Below are 22,509 nucleotides of genomic sequence, written 5' to 3'. Positions count from 1 at the left end.
CCTGGCGCCTGGGTTTGACCCCAGGACGTGGAGAGGAGGCCTCTGGGAGAAGGAAGCTAGAGTGTCAGGCACACACGGGACAGAAATGGGGAGCGAGGCTGGGGAGTGCGGGTTGGACTGGCCCCCCTTGCTCCCAGGACCACCGCCAATCGTGCATTTTGTCTGCGTCTCCAAACCTGAACACCCCCAGCTCAGAGCCTGGGAGGCAGTTAGCCCCAATGCCAGAACCTGCGCTCACTCACGAGGCGGCACCTCCTCCTCCGTGAGCCCCGGGCCCGCTGGCTGGCCCGGCAGCTGCCCACTTCCCTCCTCAGTCCGAGCTGTGATAGGACAGTTTAACCCGTTTACACTCAGGCTGGGTTTGTTTCTCCTCCTCCTTTTTTCTTACTGTTCCTCACACTGAACAACTTCAACTGTCCTGACCTTCAGCAAGCTGGTTCGCTCTTCCGCCTGCTCACGCCAGCTGCTGACCCCTTCGGATACAGCGTTCGCTTCTGCAACTGAGCTTTCCTGCTCCAGAACGTGCCTGGGTCCTGTTATAATCACTCTCTCGATACCCTCGTTCTGTCCAGACACTGTGCTCCCAGTTTCCTTTACTTCTTTGCCCGTGGTTTCCTTTGGCTCCTTGAGCATTTTTAAGACGGCTGATTTAACGTCTCTCAACTAGTAGCTCCAACATCTGTGCTTCTCTGGGCGGGTTCTCTGTCAAACCCTTTTTCCCCAGTGAATGGGCCACACGTGCCCATTTCTTTGCACGCTCTGTAACTGCCGCTGTTGTTGTGAAATGGACACCCTGAGTATTACCACGTGGTGTCTGGAGACCGGACTCCCTCCCTCATGGGCTGCCGCGTGCTGACAGCTAACGGCCTGCTTGTGCGCACACCACTTGCCAGTGAGAGACCAGCAGCCTCTTCATGAAGCACTTCACCTGAGCAGGTTCCGGAGTTCCACACCAGTTCATCCCAACCACTCTTCCCAGCTCAGTGGCTGACCGGGTAGAGGGCCAGCCGCTGACGCTCCCACCTCTGGCACCTTGCACAGCATCACTGCGGTCTGCAGTCTTTTAAGTTAAGTATCCATGACCCAGTCCAACTTTTAGACATTGCCCAAACTCTAAGCTCTTGAATCACTGCTAATTCTCTCCGCAGAAAATGCCAGGGACACGAATCTTTAAACTTGAGGTATGATTTGTTTTCTCATCTTGGTAAAAGATCTGGGGAGTCACTCTTAAATGTAACGCCTTCTTTAAACCTCTTGTGAGCACATAAGACACAGAAAAGGCTTCGGTATGTGGCAGGAGGCAAAGACGATCTCACCTACCTGCAGAGACCCCGAACACCACACTAGTGGCTCCGGGCTGAGCGCCATCCAGACACCAGGAGGGTACGTGGTCTGAGGAGGTGCCTGACGGGAGGACGACACCGCACCCTCCTCCCAGCCTCCACTCCAGGACAGCCTCCCAGCAGTCCGAGGCTGCAGCTGAGTTAACACTTCCAACCCGGGGCCAGCACACATCAGTGTTTAGCTTCCTTTGTCTTAACGGAAGTGTCTTTCTAGAAGCATACATACTAAAAATACAAAAACATGCTCTATGCAGGGGAGTCCTTAGCTCTCACTCCACAAACCTTCTCTCCAAAACATGCTTTTTTCGAGGCAATTCATTTTTATCAGTCGGGTAAGCCACGTGTTACAATATGAAAAATGGATGTTCTAACAGTCAGCAATTCCCAGCAAACACATTCTTCCTCCAATTAACAGCCATCAACACTGCCATCAATCACACCAGCACTGACCAGTCAGGGGCCACGCCACGAATGTGACGTCATCGCAGATGACAGCAACAGGGGACGCTGGGGACGTCGGGGACATCTCTGTGTCACCAGAAGCTAATACAAACCAGGAAACCACACCAGCAACCCAGCCCAGGTATCTTCGCTTCCTCTCTCCCCTGGGAGCAGCTTGCCCTGCTTCCTCTTTCAACCAGCTCTGCTGGGCTCGCCCCTCCCACTGCCCATCTACATAGAGCACCCCCAGCCATCATCCCCCACAGGCCTGGACACGTCACATCACATCTGTGCTAAATCCTTTCAACCTTGTATTTTTCTTGTCATTTCCTTTTAAATCTGTAAATACGGATGGATGTCAAGACAAAATGCAGTTAATGTGAAAATGAGAGTACCACAAACGGCCTCTAGCCATCACAGTCCTTCCTACCTGAGCTCTCAAGTAACAGCACACCCGAAAGACGCAAAGCCCACCGCACCTGAAGCCACGAGGGCAATACCGCACACCACGCCCGCTCTCGCTGGGCTCGGTCCCAACTCTTCCTCCCTATTTCCAAGGCCTACAACAACTTCAAACCAATCACGCCAAGAATCCAGACGCCTGCTTCCAGGTTTCTGGCACGTTAACACACTTGGAAGGCCAGGTCCACTTCTGTCCCCTCCTTGATGCATCTCTTTCAGCACCCCCCCCAAAAAAAATCCAAGCAGGAAGAAAACTCTGCCCCTACTTCAAAATACACGTTCAAATACATGTTCAAAACACATGGCAGGCTGATACGTATCATTAATGAACGTTATAAAATGTAGTTAGATTTTTTAAAGAAGAGCACAGAACAAATTATGCTCCCATTGTTTGTTAGGTTGACTCATTTTTGTAGGTCAAAGCCAAGCAATCAGAGGGTTCCCCGCTGTCTCTGGGCAGGAGGGCCTGAGGGGGGACACAGACTCGCTCTCAAGATTTCCTTATGGATCAATCAAGTATATTGTTACCTTTTCACAAAAGATGAACACCCGTCCAGAGGCCTACCATGAAATCCTTTTTCATGTGACGTCATCCCCTTCCGTAGCCAGCCGCTCCGTGTCACACAGCCAGGACAATCCCTCCTGGACAGGCACCATCTCGCTGCCCCGGCACCTCCCTAGCACAGCACCTGGCACAAGGCAGGCTCCGGAGCGCACACCTGGCGGATGGCACCTCCCCGTCCCAGTGTCACCGGGAGCAGCAGTGTGTTCTACCACAGGGGCGGGGGCAAAACTACCAACTCAAACCTCAGATCTCGCCACGCATGCTTTGCTTCTGGCCTGGGAACAGCCACAGGGGAAGCTGACTGTGTACACCAGCCACCCAGCGAGGGGCCCCCACGAGCTCTTGGGCCCTGGGCCTGCCCGAGACTCAGCCGGCCAGGCTGCCCTCCACAGACACAGGCCACGCCTCTATCTATAGCACGGAGGGCCATCGCCAGGCGGGGCCGCTGGGCAGTCACACGTGCACAGCACTTCGTGTAACAACACGCAGGAACGACCCTTCAGAAGACAACAAGCAAGAGAAGCCAGCAAGGACCTGGCTGACCCGGTGCACTTCTTTTCTATCTAAAAGGCGATTGTTTTGCCCAACTCAGACTGCTAATATTTCTTCAAAAGCCCTAAAAATAAGACTGGCCCAGTGGTCTACTGTTTATCTGTAAAAATTAAATAACCCCCTTTATCTGTCACAATTAACAAACAGAAAAGAAACATTTTCTTCACACCTGCCAAGCCTGGCTCATTGCTACAGAATCTGCTGTGAACAACCCTCACTAGGAATGACAAAGAAATCTCATTTGTCAAGGTTAGACAGGAACACTTAACACGAGGAATCCATGAGAACTGTGCCTGTTCAAACATTGCAAGAAAAGACCAAAAGACAGGAAATGCTTAAAAGCTTCATGAACATAATTTAAAACCTAATACTTGCTTTCCAAAGTTTTTTTCAACCCATTACACAAGACAATAAGGATACAAGGATTAGGAGATCCGTACCACTGCCCCACCACACCCACGGCTCCCCGGGGCCAGCACGTGTGCGAGGCTGGGGGGCGGCAGGCGCATGATTAAAGCTACTGACCGAATGAGCAGGTGCGTCGTATCTGCCCCAGACACCCGAGGGCCGAGGGGCGGCGTAGCTCCTCACTCTGCCAGGGCATCTTACGAAAAGGCTTCCTCTACATTCCTTGATAAATGAATCTGCTGGACAAACCAATCAAAAAAACAGGACAAGAGGTAGGAGCACAAATGGAATCAGAAGCAAACATGTCTTTGAGCATAACTTCAACAGGGTTCTATGAAAGATGGAAAACCACCCAGCTCATCAGAATGTATCTGAAGGAGAGAAGCAAGGGAGCCAGTGGCTCTGTCCCAGAGACAAAGAGTGGAGCAGGGAGTTTAACAAAGACACACAGAGGTGGGAAATCAGCATGTGCGACAGAAGTCAGTGAGGAAGGGATGACGATACAATGAAGTACCGGGGCAACGATGCAGCTGGAAAAAGATTCTGACACCACGTACTACAGAAGCGTGCTAGTACTAGGGGAAAACATTGTTTTTACTGTCCTAGGGATGGGGAGGGTCTGAGCACAATACAAACCCAGAAAACAAAACAAGCTGACACAGGTGACTACAGGAGAGTTTCTCTAAACAAAAACAGAGCATCAACCACACCAAGCCACGTGGAACAAGCCAGGGACACTTGCAACATGAAAAAGGGTTGACATTCCTGCTTTGCAAAAAATATCACTGCATTAAAAACATTCTTGGTATATGTTAAAAAAAAAAAAAAACCCTCACCTGGGCTTTAGAGAACAAAAGCCAATTCACAAAAGAAAAATAAATGGCTTTTCCTTTTTTAAAAAGTTCAATTTATTTATCAAAGAAATGGAAGTGTTAAATAAAGAGGCACCATTTAAATGTTCCCCACTAGTTAAACCGGCAACCACTATGAAAACTGACAATCGGCAGCTATGTAAAGAGAATTCTCAAGCTACAACTGTTAAGTACACAACCTTCCTGGAGGCCGTACAGTCATGAATATCACACTTTTAGTATAAATAACCACTAAATCTTCAGAAAAGCATGAGTGGACAAAGACTAACATTAAATAATTCTGTTAAAGAGAAAAGCTGAAAGTAACCAGAACGTTCATTTAGAGCACGGCTGAACTACGGGGCAAGCAGCGTCACACGGGGATCGTGAGCAGAATGCACGGACGACAAATGGTGTCCGGCGTGCAGAGAGAACCTTTATCAAGCAGGCTATAGGAGCAGGTACTGTGCGATCCCCTCTAAAGATAAACATGTAAGTCAGCAAGTAGAATCACCAAATTATCCAGAAAGATGACAGAGAACCATTCACTTCATGACTTCTATACTGATTCTGCAATCTAGAAACAAGTTCATTTTAGGGAAAAAAATCTAACCACCTAGTGATGAGGTCACCTTTGCCCCTCACAAAGAAGTGAATGGGCAGGGGGAGTTCCACGCAGGTGACAGCTTTTCAAATGACTGAGAGGGTCCTTTAAGTTTCAATGGTGTCATCTTGCCAGTCAGAATATTGCAAAAGCCACTGCAGTACGACCAACAGCCAAAGACAGTTACAACACGAAGGGCCCTGTGGACAGTTATTCCACTGCAGCAGTTCCCCCCCAACAGGAGACACGTCCAAAGACCCAGGGGGTGCCCGAAACCACAGGTCTACGCTCTGTTCTCCCTACATGTACACACCCATGACCATGCTTAACTCACAGATCAGGCACAGAAGGAGATTAACGACAACTAACAATAAAATAGAACAACTGTCACCATATACTGTAATCAAAGTTATCTGAATGTGGCTCTCCCAACATACCCCACTGTGCTGTACTCACACACATATAAAATACGGGTCACAGGGATTCGGTGGAAGGGGACAACATTTCGGGTGAGGTGGCCAGGAAAAACTTTAGAAGTGGAACTAGCGGGTGCCTGAGTCAGGCAGGACGCCAACACACAGAGGACAGGGACGAAGGAAGTGGCAGGGACCAGACTGAAGGGAGCAGGGAACGAGGCTGTAAGGAAAAGGGAAGGAGAGCAACTCAGGGCGGCACAGGATCTGCATGGAAAGGAGGACAAAGCCAGGAAGACCGGCTGGAGACAGTGTGTGCAGGGCCACAGCGAGGGGCAAAGGGAACACAGGGCCGCGGGGCCAAGGAAGGAACAGGGCCCGAGGACCACTTACCCCTGGACCACTCTGAGACCGCCCGCAGCACTCTGGAAGAAGGAAAGTGCAGAGGGCAAGGGAGGACTCGGACTCAAACCTTCCTCTCACACCTACGTCCCGCGAAGGATATTTCAAGGCACACGAGTTGAGGTTACCACGCTTAACATTTAAAAGAAGTAGATTTCTTAGGACAGGAAGGAGATTTGTGAGTGAGGATCACAGGCAACTTGGTACCTGTTTAGCATTTAAATTACCAGCCGACCGGAACAAGAATCTACAAATGAGGCCTTCTTTCCCTCAACAGCTGCTACCTACTGAAGCCAGCCCGTGCAAAACCAGTGCCGCTTCCCACCTATCTCCAACTCAGAGCTTTCCAAGTCAGTGGCAGGAGCGCACCTCTAGAGCCCCTGTGCAGTGTGACTCACTCTAGCCAGTGAGCCGTGAGCAGAAGTGACGTGTCGCCTCTGGGCTGGAACGCCTAACCACGGAAGCGAGGCTGGCCAACAGTTCTCCTCTGCTCTGCCAAGAGGACCAACAGCACCCCATCCTGTGGCTGCTTCTTCGGCTAGAGTAAGAATGATGCAGAGGCCCTGGAAAACCCATGCCAAACCCGCTGCCCGAGCAGAAAAAGGACCTGCGGTGTTTTCAGCCGTTTTGAGGACACCTGCTACTACAGAACAATCCTGGGTTCGACCCCCAGCACCTCCGTAAATAAACACACCTAACGGACCCCACGCGCCCATCTGTGAAAAAGGCCGCTCTCCCAGAGAAGGTGCTGTTCTCTGCACCGCCCCCGGGGTGGCAGACACACGTGCCAGTCCCGGGGCCTCCACGACACTGGGCGTGTTGTTGCAGGCTGGTTCTCTCATCTGAAAAAAGATGCGACAACCCAAAGGCTGCTTAGTCTGACGTCTGAAGTGAAGCACAAACAATGTAACAGTTACGCTTATAAAACGTGAAAAGACTGTTCACATCCGTATCTCTTTACACACACTTGTTCAAGGCGTCACACTCATGTGTGCGGAGGGAAAAAACGAAGGCAGCTTTCACAGAGAATCAAGTTCCCTGGAAGCAATGCTTGTTCGGAGGACGCTGCAGCCCCACCGAGGTTCTCAAACAGGGTGCCCAACTGCTCTCCAGCGCTGTAAGCGCTGGCGCCAAACCAAGAGCTGGGAGCCCCCTCATCCAGAAACCGGGACAACCATGCCTTTTTTTCTTTTTTTGGTAAGACAGGTTGGAAAGCAAGCAGCTAGTAAAACACAGTTACACAGAACTGTTTTCGGTAGTTAAAAACATTTTGATATCGACCCTAGATTATCTCAAGCATCTACCCAATAGAACAGATCACCCGTAAACTGCTAAGAGCCCATATGGGCGGGCGGGCTGAAGAGGAAAATCAAGCTAACAGCTCTCTTTCTTGGGCTCATCCCTCAAAGCCAGCTCCTACTTTTAACCTGTGCTGAAAGACATTTCTGAGGAAGTCCCTCTCTGAAGGTTTAGGCCTACCATCTGTATCTCAGTCCTCGCCCCACTAACCTCTCAATGTGTGTTTCCCTCAGTGAACTGTAACACCAAGGTCACCCCTCACCTGTAAGTGGGACCCCATCAGTCTTACTCAACAGGCTTGTGAGGGCCAAGTGCCAGGATTCTGCCCCGTCCGAGTGCCAGCAGTGAAGCACCGCCTGCTCAACACACACCCTGCAACACGGCGCTGGAGCGCCCTCCGCCCCCCGCCCCGGCCCCCCACACACCGTCGTTCCCACACCGAGACGCCACACTCCCTCCACCTGCCTTGCTGGTTCCCTGCCTCCACGCTTTTGCTTACACCGTCCCCTCCAACCAAAAAGGCTTTCCCAAGTCGCCCCTCCTTATCAATTTACCCAAAAACCTACTCAGGACCCACCTACCCCCATCACTGAACACTTCCAGTATTTTCTTTAAGCTATTTTCATGACTCTCCTCTGCCTCAGTGTTACCCTTATTCCTAACCCTCCAGGGCTCTTTATTTTACCCTCCCCACAGCTGTCAGCAGTGTCTTCTTATAGTAGACAGTAACATCGTGTCAAATGAACACAGAGCGCATAATTTATCATTCAGGAAAGCGTCCATATTAATCACTGGTCCAGAAGCATAACTTACATGCTACAAATAGTAACTTCATGTGCCAAGTTAGAACTGGAAAAATATTTTTAAGTCTACTGAGTAATATTTCAAGACTCACCCTAGAATAATGATTCATTCCTGCCCTCAAGCAGATTGGAGTGGGGGAGGGGCAAAGCCAAATAGTATTACCCCCATCAAACATGGTCCACAGTGGATGCACAAAGCTCAAGGTCGCTCAGCCAGAAAGCTGTTGGTCAGACACCAGCTGATACCTGAACGGTCAGTGAGAACACGCCAAACAGACCTATTTCTAGCACGCATGTTAGGAAACCCAGTATTTTAGGGATGCAAGTGTCAGACCAAAGAAGACCTTCAGTGAAAGCACTGTCTACCACAGCTATGTTTATACCCCACAGAGGACACTTCAAGCCAATTTCACCACCAGGCTGAGTCCAGATTACAAATGCAAAAACTCACCCGTAAGGGCAACTATGGAGGGCTCACTGCTCACCAGACTACAGTCATTCCGGTTTTCTAACCCCAACGAGTTTCGGAGGCATTTACAAGAGGAAGAGTCAAACTACAACACGTTCTGCTCCAAAAACTGCCCCCTACCCCCAGATGCCTCTGCTAGGACTGAATGTGGCCAGAGAGAGACAGGCTCCTACCACAGGGACAAGATGAAAGCTAACAAGTGTTAGCAAACACTAATGAACTCACGGAACAGAAACAGACTCACAGACAGTGAAAAAAACTTATGGTTACCGGGGTGAAAGGGGGTGGGAAGGGACAAACTGGGAGCTCGAGATTTGCAGATACTAACTACTACATACAAAATAAACAACAAGTTTCTACTGTGCAGCACAGGGAACTACATTCAATACTTTGTAGTAACCTACAATGAAAAAGACTATGAAAATGAACATGTATGTATACATACGACTGAAACATGCTGTACATCAGAAACTGACACACTGTAAACTGACTATACTTCAGTTTAAAGACAAACAAACAAACAAACAAAAACAAGTGTTAGTGAAGATGTGGACTAAGTGGAACTCATCCACTGCTGCTGGGAGCGTGAAGCGGCACGCTCTGGAAAACTGGCAGTGTCCACCGGAGTGCCAACGCCGTTATGGTCTGAGCTGTGTGCCCTGCCCACCCCCGCTGAAATCCTAACCCCTGGTACCTCAAAATGTGAGTATCTGGAGATGGGGACTTCAAAGGGGCGACTCAGGCTAAACAGGGTCATGGGGTGGGCCCTAATCAGTCGGACTGGTGTCCTTGTAAGAGGTGATCAGGACACAGACCCCTACAGAGGACAGACCACGAGAGGACACAGTGAGAAGATGTCATCTTCAGGCCAAGGAGAGAGGACTCTAACCAACCCTGCTGACACCTCCATCTGGACTTCCAGGCTCCAGAATTCTGAGAAAATAAATTTCTGTTGTTTGAGCCATGCAGTCCGTGCTACGCGATACAGCAGCGCTAGCCGTGGACAGATACACCCTCTGGAACAGCCTTTCCGGTCCACGGTAGTAACCATGGGAATGTGTGCCTGTGCTCCCCAGAGGACAGACCCAAGAACATTCACAGAGCTTTATTTCTAACAGCCACGGACCACGAGCTTCCCAGACGTCCATCAGTGAGTTAACAGACACGTTACGCTTCACCACACGACGAAACACTACCAAGCAATGAAGATGGAGTTGCCGCTGCACCCAACAGAGAATCTCACAGGCAACACTGAATTAAAGAAACAGATACAAAAGGGTACACAGTGTATGAAGCCGTTTACACAAAGTCTAAACCAAACAAAAGTAAACTACAGTGTTAAAAAATCAGCAGGAGGGGATGGTAACGACTTGAAGGAAGCAGGAGGGGGCTTCTGAGTTTATGAAAACTCTCCAAGCTGTTCACCTATTTGTACTTTTCCGGATGTTCTACTTCAAAGTTTACTAAAGTACATAAGTGACAAATTACTTAAAAATAAGGGCAACACCGTGTTACCCACTGTCACCATGGCCAGTAAACCTTATTCTGGAACTGGGCGCACCAGGGTCTTCACTGGCTGCCATGAAACCTCTGAAGCCACAGCTTGCCTTGGATGTCTGGCGTCCGGCCACTGCAGGTTTACTGGGAGAGGTCCCACAGGTCAGAAGACCCAAAGACTATCCAGGGCCCTCTGAAGTTGGCTTCTCACGCCACATCATTACAGTAAGGTACTAAAGTGTACATCCATAAAAATAAAGTAACCAGTTAGCACTTCGGTTTTCCTCTGGGTACTGAACTGAATTTTTCTTCTTCTTACTTCTGTATTTTCCTAGTTTTTTTTTTTTCCCTAAAGAACTGACTCATTTAACAACCAGCAAAAGAGAAATGTCATTTTAAATAAAAGGTAGTGGAAGAAAGATACATTTTTACAAGGAGTCAAATGCTGAGGGCTTTCCAGCAATCATGAATAATCAAAAGGGCAGGACGGTGCATCAGGAAGAGCACCGCGCCGTCTAGCAGACGCAGATCAGCACCCCAGTCCCCTGAGCACCCTGCCTCAGCTCCCTCGGGCAGCACAGAAATGGCCACCCTCTAAGCCTGCAGGGCTGCTATGAGCGCCAGCTGAAATCCTACGTGAACTCTAAGTACTACACAAACATTAAAAAACACTTAAAGACAAATAGCATGTAGGAAGGTCTCCACAAAACACGAACGCTCTATAACAACCATCACGTGAGTGGCACAGGTCAGGAGTTTAGAGTGGCTGCGAACCTGCAGGCTGCCCAGTGACCCAGAGTGACTTCTGGGACCGTCGGGTCAGTAAGTGCTCAGAGGATCGCTGGCAGACTGACTAAATGCCATGTGTAAGAGGCACAATTTTTCATAGTCTGTGCTGTTACAGCTGGGTGTTTTAAAAGTTAATTTAAAAGTTAATTCACAGTAGCTTTGTGGTATACTCTCAAACAATCCAAACTAAAAAGTTTATCAAATGGAAACAATTTTTAAAATTAAGATCACACACAAAGATCGGAAACCAGTGATGTAACTACTTACCCCACGAGGTAATTTTTAAAGGGTTCCCTAACTGAGCTGGGAAACTCCAGGAAAGCCACGTGTCCCGAGAGGGTGGCGCAGACAGAGGCTCCCTCCCGGAGTCTGGAAGCAGGCGCACCAGCAAGGCCACCGAAGGGCCAAGCAAGCCCACGGGCTCCCCAACACCGCCCGGTCCCCAGGCTCCCTGAGCACGCTTCCTCAGATCTGCTCCGTCCTGACAGCGAGCAGTCCTAGGCAACCCGGAAATGGACAACAGAGCCAGTTAGACGGAGCTCCACGGCAGTGGTGACATCACCCAAGCAGAGAGCCCCAGGCGGCCTGCGAGCCCCTGCATTAAGCGCTGCATCTCCCGGCAGATGAACAAGGCCAACACTGTATGTCACCGCTGGAACCAACTCCCAAGCTCTCTTCCTCCCCCACAGAGACATTTTGCAAGTAGCTATTCTTAAATTTGTTTTTGAAATCACAGCCTGGAGCACTAAAATTGAAACTAGCCGGAGACAGTGTTTAAGAAGCCTGTTCTGATTTCACCCACGGCATCACTTTTATCTTTGATTCACAAATCACACTGACCACAACCACCATTAGGAAGTTTTAAAACATAAATGAAAACTATTTTTCTGTTTAATGCCATACGTGGGAGGAAAAAAGCAGCAAATAGAGGGAAGACGCTAGAGCAAGACCCTGAAGAGGTCAACACACTGCAGCAAACTGCAGACAGGGGAGCACAGAGACCCACTAAGCAGCACTGACAGACACGTGTGCGGTGACAGAGGGCTGGATGGCTGGGAACACAACGGCAACCTGCCTGGGCCACAGGAGTCAGGAGGAAGCCAGGAGCTGCAAAATGGGAGGACGGGGGTTGATTTCTAGAGCATCGGCCTCCTCAGGGGATGACATCAGTGCCAAGGGGAACCACTGCTGTAGCCTGACTCAGGGGCTCCTCCTGACCTCCCCGGAAAGCCCTGCCTGTAACCCCCAGTCCACTATCTGGTCACAGTCTTCTCAGTCATGTTTCAATCACACAAATGGAGAGTTATGCAATTTATGATAGGGATAATGATAAATATGGATGTCAAATCTCACAAGGGAATAGCACATAAAATGACCGTCCCATGTGTGTAGTCTGGGTTTGCTACCCCTTTGCAGAAAAAGGCAAATGCCAAATGTAAGGGCAAAAATGCTATTAGCGCAGATCCCTCTGGACACTGATTAAAAGCTAATCAGACAACCAACACCTTTTCGTTTCACTTGGTGGTGGGGTCAGGAACTGAATTCAAAGCCACCCTTTACTATAAAGCAACGCTCTTTGATTATGGGGTTTGGGGGCTTAGGCCTGGTTGGCATCAAAAACCATTTCTGCCCCAGGGGACTGCTAACCATTACCTGGAGGGACACACCAATAGACCCACGTTCGCGTCTCCTACACTCAGGCAATTCTACCACAACACAAACATCACATCCCCTCTTGAAGAAGGACTTGCGGGAGATGGGGTGGGGGTGGGGGTTTCGTCCTGGACGACGTTAAACTCTGTCAGCTGTAGGACAGACCCAGCACGCCAAACTCGGAGAGCAGTGCTAACGTTCACAGTGCGAGACGGCGGTGACACCAGCTCCCTCCTGAGTGAGCGACGACACAGGTGCCACTGCAGCAGACGGACAAACAGGCTGAACGCGGAAGGTTACTCTTCAAAAACCATGACCAATTACAAACTGCGATGTTAACGTCTACGTACTCTTCAAAGGCAAATCAAACCATACCTACGCTGTTGTTAAAATGAACAAAACTTTCAAACTTAGCCAGAACACTCTGCTGTCTGTATTACTACAGGTGCACTTGCTGAGATGAGAAATAACTCCTCTTTACAAAACCCTCCAGTTCTACCTCCAAGCCACTCCACAAGGGAATTCCTGGCCGCGATCAATCACCAGTTTTAAATTCCTTAAGGATAGGAACCACGCCACCCTGAGTCAACACCCAGCAACGCCTGATACATGGCTCGCACTCAGAACACCTGACGGATGAATGAAAAGCTACTCATCATTCTCTCCTCTACGTGCAAGCATTATTTAAGACTACCAGACTTATTACTCACTCACATACAGCAGGCTGGGTAACAAAGATTAAGGAGAAGAAAAATCAGACAACAGGGTGTTAAGCACTAAGCTTCAGCTTGGACAGTATCTTCAGGAGAAGCACTCACAATTCACTTTCCAGTTCTTAGACTCAAATCTGAACAAACTCTCCTAAGTCTGAAGAGAGAAACATACCAATAGAAGACTTTATTAATCCACGGATGGGAAGTCATGCGGCTAATCAGCTGCTTAAGTCACAAGGAAGAGACAAGAGCCTGTTCTTTTGGACTCCAAAGAGAAGATACAGTATTTTCCACAGCAAAGAACCCACTGGCGGGACACCCTTGCGCTTAAGTTGTAAGAGAGGTTCACGTAGTAGAATAACCAGACTAACTCATTTGACAAAAGATGTAGGAGAAAAAATTTTCAAACTTCAATCAAGTACTTTGTTAGAATTCTAGAGATCCTAATTTACTGGCGCTACGCTACAAAAAAGTGTGTCAAAAATCAAAACTGCAAACGGAGTATGTGACGGTTTTAAGGCAGAACTAATGTTCTGGAGGCGGCTTTCAAAACGACATCACTAGAAAGAAAGAAGGCGGAGAGAGGCAGATACAAGCAGCAAAAGGCAGATCACAAGCTTCGGGGATGTCTGAAAGCAGTTCCACACGGCTGAGTACAGTGCTCTGGAGTCGGCCGCCTGGGCAGGAATCTCTGCTCGGGAACTTCTTGGCTGGGCGACCTTGGATAAATGACTTAACCTCTCTGATCTCTGATTTCCCCATCCATAAAAGAGCACAGTGGTGGTACTTCAGAAGGCTGTTCTGAGAATTAAACGCAATAACCTGTGCAAAAGTCTTGCCACGCTGCCCAACATACAATAAGCGCTCCAATGTTCGCTACTGTTCTTCTCAATTTTCCCAATTTTACGAACCATTCTTTACGTTCGAGTCAAGCCGACCTGAATGCAGTGAGTGAGACGGCCCTGACGCTATCGGAATCCAAACACATCTCTCTCCCGCAGTAAGTTTGGAAACTTCCTTCAGGCTTCACCGTAACGTGTTTATGACAAAAAGCTCCCCGTCGCCGGAGCCAGAGGCGTCTCAAGTACACAGGCGCCAGATGCGAGCGCGGCACGTGACCTGACTCACCGCCCGGACTCGGGGCCGGGCCGTCGGGAGCCTCTCACCCGGCCCGGGTCAGGCCGCTCGGCCCTGGGCCCGCGCCGGGCCGGGGTGGGGTGGGCGGCGCCCCCGACGCAGGCCGGCCGGCCCCCGCCCTCGGGTCGCCGCCCCAGCGCCCGCGCCCCCAGGCCGGGCCGCCCTCGCGGGTCTCGGGCCGGGCGCCACCGGGAAGCAGCCGAGCGCGGCCGAGGTCACACCCGCGACCTCTGACCCCCGCGCGGGCGCGGCCGGCCTGCACCGGGCCCTGCGCGCCGCGGAGCCTCCCCGCCAGGCCAGGCTGGGCCCGAGCTGCCCGAGACGCGGACGGCGCGCGCGCCGGCAGCCGAGGGGCCGCGGAGGGGGATGGGGCCAGGCCGCCGCTTACCGCGGCCGCTCCGCTGGGGCTCCGGACCGGGCGCGTCGCGAGGGCTCCGTCGAGGACGAGGCGCAGGGAGGACGGGGGCGGAGCGAAGTCCGAGTTCTGTCTCCAGCGGGCTTCCCGGCCTGTCCAAGCCTCCAACGCCGCCGCTACCGCCGCCTCGGGCTTTATGGCCAAGACTCCGGCTCCGCTCCCACTTCCGCCACCGCCGCCGCCCCGAACGGAAGTACCTGTCACGAGACGCCCGACGCCAGGGGTGCGGGGGAGGAGCCCCGCCTCGGCCGTGCGTCACGTTCCGCCGCCTGGGACCGCGCCCGGGTCACGTGGTACAAACATGTCTGCGCCCAGTGGTTGCCGCCATCTTTGCGGCCCTGCCAGGAGCAGGGTGGCGCCATGTTGGACACTCCGACCGACGTCCCAGCCGCTGAGTTTAGAATCACAGGAGAAGCGATCATTGAACCTGTAGAACCCTAAGGAGGATGAGGCGCCCTACCAAGTTCACCCCAACACATTGGGGTCTACTCAGAACTTTACCTCCGTCTTCAACATGCTCTTCTCATAGCCCTTTCCTATCTTGGTTCACGCAAGCTTCGTTCTTTCGGCCGCTGGATCCAAAACCTTTAGAATCATTCATTTCTTGCAGTGGGTTGAATAGTGACCCCCGAAAAAGATATGTCCACACCCTAGAACCTGGGGATGTGACCTGATTTGGAAAAAGGGCATTTGAAGGGGTAGTTGAGATTCTAGAGATGAGAGCAACCTGGGTTACCCAGGGGAGCCCAGATCCAGTGACAGGTGGGCTCACCAGAGGCCGACCGAGCGCAGACACAGAGCAGAGCAGCGCCCGGGAGGGCGGGCGAGCAGCCACACCCACAGAAGGCCAAACAAACAAACGAACAGGCCGGGCTGGTGGGCGGGGTGGCAGGCTTTGATTTCCGGCTTTTGTGATTGACAGTACGTTTCCGTTGCTTGAAGCCACCAACCTTGTGGTGATCTGCTACAGCAGTTCTAGGAAACTAACTCAACTCCCCTTCTCTCTCTCCTACCCCTCATCCTTGGCCTCAAGAGACCCCGAATGGGACTTCCTACCATCTCTGCTGCTCCCACCTGGTCTGAACCTCCATGGCTTCTCCCCTGGACCGTGGCAACGACCTTGGATTCCTGCTCCCACCTCATTCCCTGTCTAGACTCAACGCAGCAGCCAGAGCAATCCTATGAAAATGTCAGACCATGTCATTCTCCCACTCAAGCTATTCCCATAGGTAAGAATAAAAACTAAAGGCTTTACAACCAATAGGTCCTATCCTGTCTGACCCCTAAATACTTCTCCAACCTCATCTCCTTCTAATGTCCCCTGTGGTCAGTCTGCTCAAACTACACTAGTTGACAGCAAGAGAAGGGACACATCTAACTAAAGCTTCTGCAGTTGTAGTTCTGTCTGGACAACTCTGCTCGCAGATATCTGTACGGCCACTCCCTCACTTTCCTCGGGTCTTGACTTCACTGTCATCTTATAAGTAAAAATGGCCTTCCCTCTTTACAACTGAAGTTCCCCTTCCTATCACTCTAGACACAAAACACTCACTTGCCATCTCCCTTCCTGTTTTTTGGGGTTTTTATACTGCGTACTTATTTGTGCATCATCCAGCTCCCCAACTAGAACGGCGATCCCATAAAGGCAAGGATTTTATCTGCCTCATCCATGTCAGATTCTCAGCTCCTGCAACAGTGCTGGGGCACAGTAGGTGCTCAGTGAGTAACATTCACAAAGCGTTCAGGGCAATGGAAATTGGAAATGGTCTGAGGCCATGAATTATGGTAATTCTGCCCCACTCTGCAGCCATTCAAAATGCCAAGCTTAAGGATAAACAACTAGAGAACACAGAAAAAGGCAGAGCACACAAATAAAAAGAGACCTGTGAACCCCTGGCTTTCTAAGCAGCAGACTGAGAAGACTACTCAGATGCAAACATGAGCTACTTCCTATGGAAAAGAAAGGACAGCTCAGAAGAAACCCACCATCCAAGAAGCTGGAGTCCGGAGCTGCAGAGGGTCCTTCCCGAGGAGGAGGCCTGGGCCCTCGTCAGAGGCCCAGCAGCACGAGCTTAACTGGACTGCAGAATTGCTGCCACTCAGGGTAGCCACGTCACTCCTGTTCTCCCCCTTGCGAGAGAAGTGTTTGCTTCGGTTATCTTATGCTTGTCCACTTTATTTTGGGGGCTGTGGAGAGCAGAAAACATTTCTGCAGCTCACAGTTCTTCAGATCAAGAGGAACAGGTCTCGAGAAGCTGTTCATGCGGAATCGTAGGGGCTTCGTCTTCTGAGGAGCTCCGTTTGCACCTGAACCTGATTTACATGATAAGATCCGTTAGGAGCCAGTGATGTACTGAGATAAGACTTTTAGGGTCTTTGGGAGAAGGTGGGGGTATATTTTGCACAAAGGAGAAATAGAAATAATTTGTGTCCAGAAGGTAGACTGTGGTATGTTAAAGAAAGCAGTAAATTCTTTGTTCCTCCTTCCTTTGAGATGTGGCACCTACTTCCCTTCCTTTTGAGTTTGGGTTGACCTTACTGACTTGTTTGAGTGTAGCATGTGGAATACAGCAGCAGTCCACGGCTGGATCTTAAGAAGCCTTGCAGCTTTCACCTGGACCTCCTGAAACGCTTAGGCCGCAGGAGCCTCCGAAGCCAGCCTCCGTGCTGTGAGGCTCCCAAATCCCACGCAGGTATTCTTCCCCACGCCTCCAGCTGGGCCCCCAGTGGGCAGCCGGCATCAACTGCCGGCCACGGAACCGAGTCATTGCAGATGTCCAGGCACATTAAACTTCAATGACTGCAGCTCCAACTAAAAACGGAAAGCGGATTGCAGTTACACAAGAGGGCCGTGGGGACGGGGGCCCTCTTCCACCGTCATCCTTCCTGTGCTGTGGACTGAAGCCCTCCTATGGCTCCATCCTGACGTCCTGCCCTTACCTGGCCAGCACACGTCCGTCCCTGCATGCACTTCACATCCCCTTGGAACAGCCTTCAAGGCCCTACATCACTGGCCTTTGTATCTTTCATTTATTTATTCATTCAACAAACGTAGCCTGAGCACTTACTGAGTGGCAGGCACTGTTCCGCACACTGGAGACGGAATGCTGAACAAAACAAAGACTCCTGCTCTCATGTAACCGACATTCCAGTGGCAGACACAGAAAACAGTCCACAGAAATGAGTGGAAGTCCAGTATATTAGATGGCGGTAAGTGTGAGGAGAGAAACAAAGCAGGGGAGGGGGTGGCCTGGCTCCCCCGAGGAAGCCGGTCCTGCCTGGGGGCCTGCCTCCTGCTCCCAAGCACGTCCTGCTCCTTCCTGCCCCTGCCCGGCGAGCTCCTCTGTCCCGGACAGGGCTCCCGCCCCAGTTCTGAAGACCCTCCTGTGGTCGGACCCCTCTCACCACTGAGCTTAACCCAGTGACGCTGCAGGGAGCCCCTCCTGGTCACCCAGTGATTCTCTGTCCTGTAACCTTGTTACATTGTAAGGTTTTCTCCATATCACCTGAAAAAGGATCCTCTGTAATTATTTGTTCACTTTGCTTAATCATTTGAACAATTATTTGTTTATGTGTTCTGGGGGAAATTCTCCCTCCTCCTAGAATTTCACTGCATGAGAACAGGGACCGTGTCCACCTGGTTTGCTGCTGTGATTCCAATGCTGGGAAGGGTCCCTGAGACAGGACAGACACTCCGTGGACACTTACCGCCTCTCCCCCCACTCACGTGGGAGCCCCCCTGTCCTCCGAGGCTGGTCTCCTCGCAAGAGTAGACTAGAAACACAGTCGCAGCCCCGCGCTCAGGAAGGCCGTGCCACCTGCTGAGACAGAGCGCCCCGAGCGCATCAGAGCTCAAACACGGAAGCAGGCGGCTGCCCTCCACACGCTGACCCGGGCGCTGGGCTCCTTCTGCCTTGTGGCCGCACCACTCCCAAGGGGCCTGTCATCGTCTGGACAGACCTGGCAGCAGGGGAAGAGCTCTGTGGAGGCGGCACACCTGCTTCTCTAATGCTTTGGTGTGGAACCGACACACGGCACTTCCGCTCACATGACTTTGGCAAGGGTTAGTCACACTGCACACCTGGATGCCAGAGGACCCACCAAACAGGCACCAGGCTAGGCAACAGCTGTGTGCTGTGGAAGGGGGGTAGGGTGGACTCTGGTGGGGAGCCCTCTGCCTCGGCCACAGATACCACGTAAGTGCTAGATGAAGGGTGACCCAGGAGAAACACCTGAGGTACCAGAGTAGTCAAGGAGGGCTTCCCAGAGGAGGCGGTGCTGCGGTGACTCATGAAGGATGATTAGGAACCTGCTGGGCCAAGGGAGAGGAGGGTTGATGCCAGCGGGGGACGACTGCGTGCAAAGTTTTAGAGGAAGGAGAGAGCATGTCGTAACTCATTCCTGAAATTGCTGGCGGTTTAGCGTCCCTGGAGCGCTGAGCTAGAGGAAGCAGGCGCGGTGGGGGGCCACGCGGAAGGACCAGGTCGTGGTGTGCCGCGAGGGCCTCTGATCCAGGTGTTGGTGGGGCCTTTTCCCATTCTTTGGGTACTGACAATCAAGATCCCAAATTGAGGGCAAAGAGTGTGGAGAGCCTCACATTTAAGGGTGATCAGGACGTCTGCTAAGACCCAGGCAAGAACAGGCCCAGCCTGGAGCGCTCAGGGAAGTGGCAGGACCGGCCCCACCACCACCACTTGCCCTCCTCCCCACCCCACTCGAGCAGAAGCGTGGGGACAGGCGGGAGGGAACACACGCAGTCAAAGGCCCGCAGGGGAGCACTGGGCTGCTTCCCCTGCACCTCCCCCGCCGCCGCCAAGGTGAGGGGTTCTGAGACTGACTCTTCCAGCTGGGGTGGGGGCAGCAGGACCCATGAGCGTCTCATTTCCCAGGGGAACCTCCCAGTCCGCAGCAGGCGTGCAGATCCCGCCCTCTGCCTCGCTGGGCAGGGATGGGGAGGGACTGAAAGACAAGAGGCCGCAGCGACTGCCTGCACACCCACTGGGGTGAGGCCACCGGGCAGGCCTTTCCCAGAGTCAAGGGCTCGCTCCGAGGGGCAGTGACCTACTGCTGCAAGCCAGACGCCCCACGTTTAGTGCCGTCAACCAATCACTACCGAAGACCTCACGATTCCTGCGGGCCGGTGGTCACACAGAAGAGACCGTGCAGGACTTAGCTCTGCCCCGGTGTCTGGGGGCTCAGTGGAGAGACACAAAGGCTGGGAGCTAGAATCACCTGAAGGCGGCCTGGGGCCCGAGAATCTGTCCCAAGGCGGCTCACCACGCTGCTGGCCAGCCTGCTGACCAACTAGCTTCTCTCCAGGTGGGCTGAGCGTTGCGTGACATGGCAGTGGCTCCCCTGAGGAAACAGCCCAAAGGGGCCAAGGCAGACGCTGTGATTCTGATACGATGGAGTGTCAGGAAACACCATCACCTCTGCAGGACTGGGCTGGTCCCAACGCTCAGCTCCGAGCCGGTGCACGAGGAGACCACGGGAGGACATGAATGCCGGGCGGAAAGGACTACCGGGGCCAACACGGAGGCCAGACGCCATGGCGCTCTCGTTGGCTCCTCACCAGGAGGGCTGGCTGGGAATGGGGGCACCTGAAGGGGAGAAGGGGTATAGCCCCAGTAGGGGCTGAAGGGGCAGAGAGTTCAAGCCTGAGTCAGATGTCTCTTTTCAAGGTTCTGGGCCATGGGATGCAGGCCCCACAGAGGGTGTCAGTGGTCAGCACATAGCCAGAGAAGCAGCCAGGACCCTGTGTCCACTGGAAAGAGATGACCCTCTCACCACTCTCTCCAGCTTGTGGGTCTGTTTCTAGACTCTGCCCTGCTCCATTGATCTGTCTGCCTGCTTTATGCCAACGCCACACTGGGCGACCTGCACTCACACTGCAGGCCCGGGCATCTGGCAGTGTGACCCCGCCAACTTTCTCACTCCTCTCCTGGATGGCCGTGGCTGTCACTGGCCCTTTGCGTGTCCATATAAATTTTAGAATCAACTTGTCAATTTCCACCAAAAAATTCTGCTAGACTATAGACTGGAATTGCATGGCATTTATAATCCACTTGGGGAGAATTTTATTGAGTTGTAACCTAATCATTTGAATACTTTTCCCTATGTATGGTACACCTCAAAAATACTGAGTGTCATTAAGAAATCTGCTGCCCACAGCATACTTCATATTTGTATCACAAGACATTGAGATTCTTCCTCCAATTAACACTAAATTTTCAGAAAGATTTTTTACACTTTTTCTTAGGGGTCTGTGTTCCCTCAACGTCCACTGCGTGCATTCCACCTTCATTATTCTGTGACATATCCCATGCCACCAGCACTGCTATTTATGGAGAGGGAGTTGATTTAAAATTTTTTTAAACTTTTTTTTAAAGAAAACTTTGTATCAACATCATAAAGGAATGACGGTCTCTCCTGCACACACAGAAGCTAACGGGAAAGTGAGCAGAGTAAGGAGAACCATGATTACTGAATTACGGCTGCTGAAGGCTCGAGGGAAGCCTGCTCTTTGCTGCAAGTGTGGGAGAGATGAAGAGACACACCGCTGTCGCCCCTGGAGCCTCTCCTTGGAGCAGGCAGGAGGAGCGGAAATGACTGCAACAGGAATCGTGCTGTGGCTTCCCTTTCTGGGAGCTCGCTGCAGAGCCACACGCAGCTGCAGGAGACAAGCCAGCGAGAGCCCTTGTCCACTTTGCTCGGCCTCCCTGCGCGGTGACGTTCTGCAGAGCTGCAGCTGCGCGAGGCTGACGCTCGTCTTGCCCAGAGCCCCTGGGTTTATCGTCCTCCTTTCCGTGCATGTGTGCGTGCGTGCGCTAAGTGCTACGTGACTTGACCCCCTGCAGGTCAGGGTGTCCACCAGCACAGGCTGCGTGTTTTTAATGGTACATCTTGTTCCAAGCCTTCCTCTCTCAGAAACATGGGCTGGTGGCACCGGCCGCCACCGACGGGCATGTCACCTGCCACTGTGTCACACGGTGTGGGTGTGGAGACCCACGCTCTGCCTCCCACAGCCTCCACCCGGATGTGAAACATGCCGCCTGTCACACGGTCACAATAGCCTCACTGAGGCAGGGACGCATGATCTTACTAGGTCCCGGGAAGGAGGGGAATCTGAGTGCTAGTGAACAGCCCTGAACACGGAGACAGCATTTGGACGTTAGTGAGCATCATCACACTGTTCACCCCTCTCTCTCCCGCTGTGTGCACTGGCGAGCACCCTAAAAGGCCAGGTCTCTAATCCATTCTTGGAACAGTTACGTAAAACTTTCAAAATAACCTGATATTGGTATTCCCCACTTTTCAAAAGTTCAGTTTACGCCACTTTCCTTTTACGAAAGACCTACGTTAGTACCTGTTTTCACTAACAGAAAGAAATCCAAAGAGGATTTTCACTTTTACGAAAAAACACACAAAGCGAAAACCGCGTCCAGCGTTCGCTTTGCAGCAAGCTGTCACGGAGGCAGCTCCCCGTGGGCAGCCGGGGGCCTCGCCAAGCTCCTGCCCTGGGAACCAAATGGCATCTCAACATCAAGCGGCCCGCGCTCTGACCTGTGAGCATCTCGTCCTGATTTATTTTGTGCATCTGTGAGCAACATGTGTCCTAAGGTAACTGCTTCTTCACTTTACTCTCAGAGCGCTTTCGTTCGGATAGCGGGGGAAAGCTGTATGATGAAGCTGG

At 51.9% G+C, this 22,509-nt stretch overlaps 1 protein-coding gene across 1 annotated transcript in view; it reads right to left on the bottom strand.

The window, feature by feature from the left end:
- RAB7A (RAB7A, member RAS oncogene family) overlaps positions 1-14,971 on the bottom strand; it is a 54,872-nt gene extending 39,901 nt beyond the window's left edge. Inside the window, exon 1 of the mRNA XM_031471055.2 lies at positions 14,790-14,971. The gene's annotated coding sequence lies outside the window, so the exon portion shown is untranslated. The remainder of the gene's footprint in view (positions 1-14,789) is intronic.
- Between the last annotated feature and the right edge of the window lie 7,538 nt (positions 14,972-22,509).

This window comes from Camelus dromedarius, chromosome 17 (genome assembly GCF_036321535.1).
Source record: "Camelus dromedarius isolate mCamDro1 chromosome 17, mCamDro1.pat, whole genome shotgun sequence".
NCBI lineage: Eukaryota > Metazoa > Chordata > Mammalia > Artiodactyla > Camelidae > Camelus > Camelus dromedarius.
This window is presented reverse-complemented; position numbering and strand designations above follow the sequence as displayed.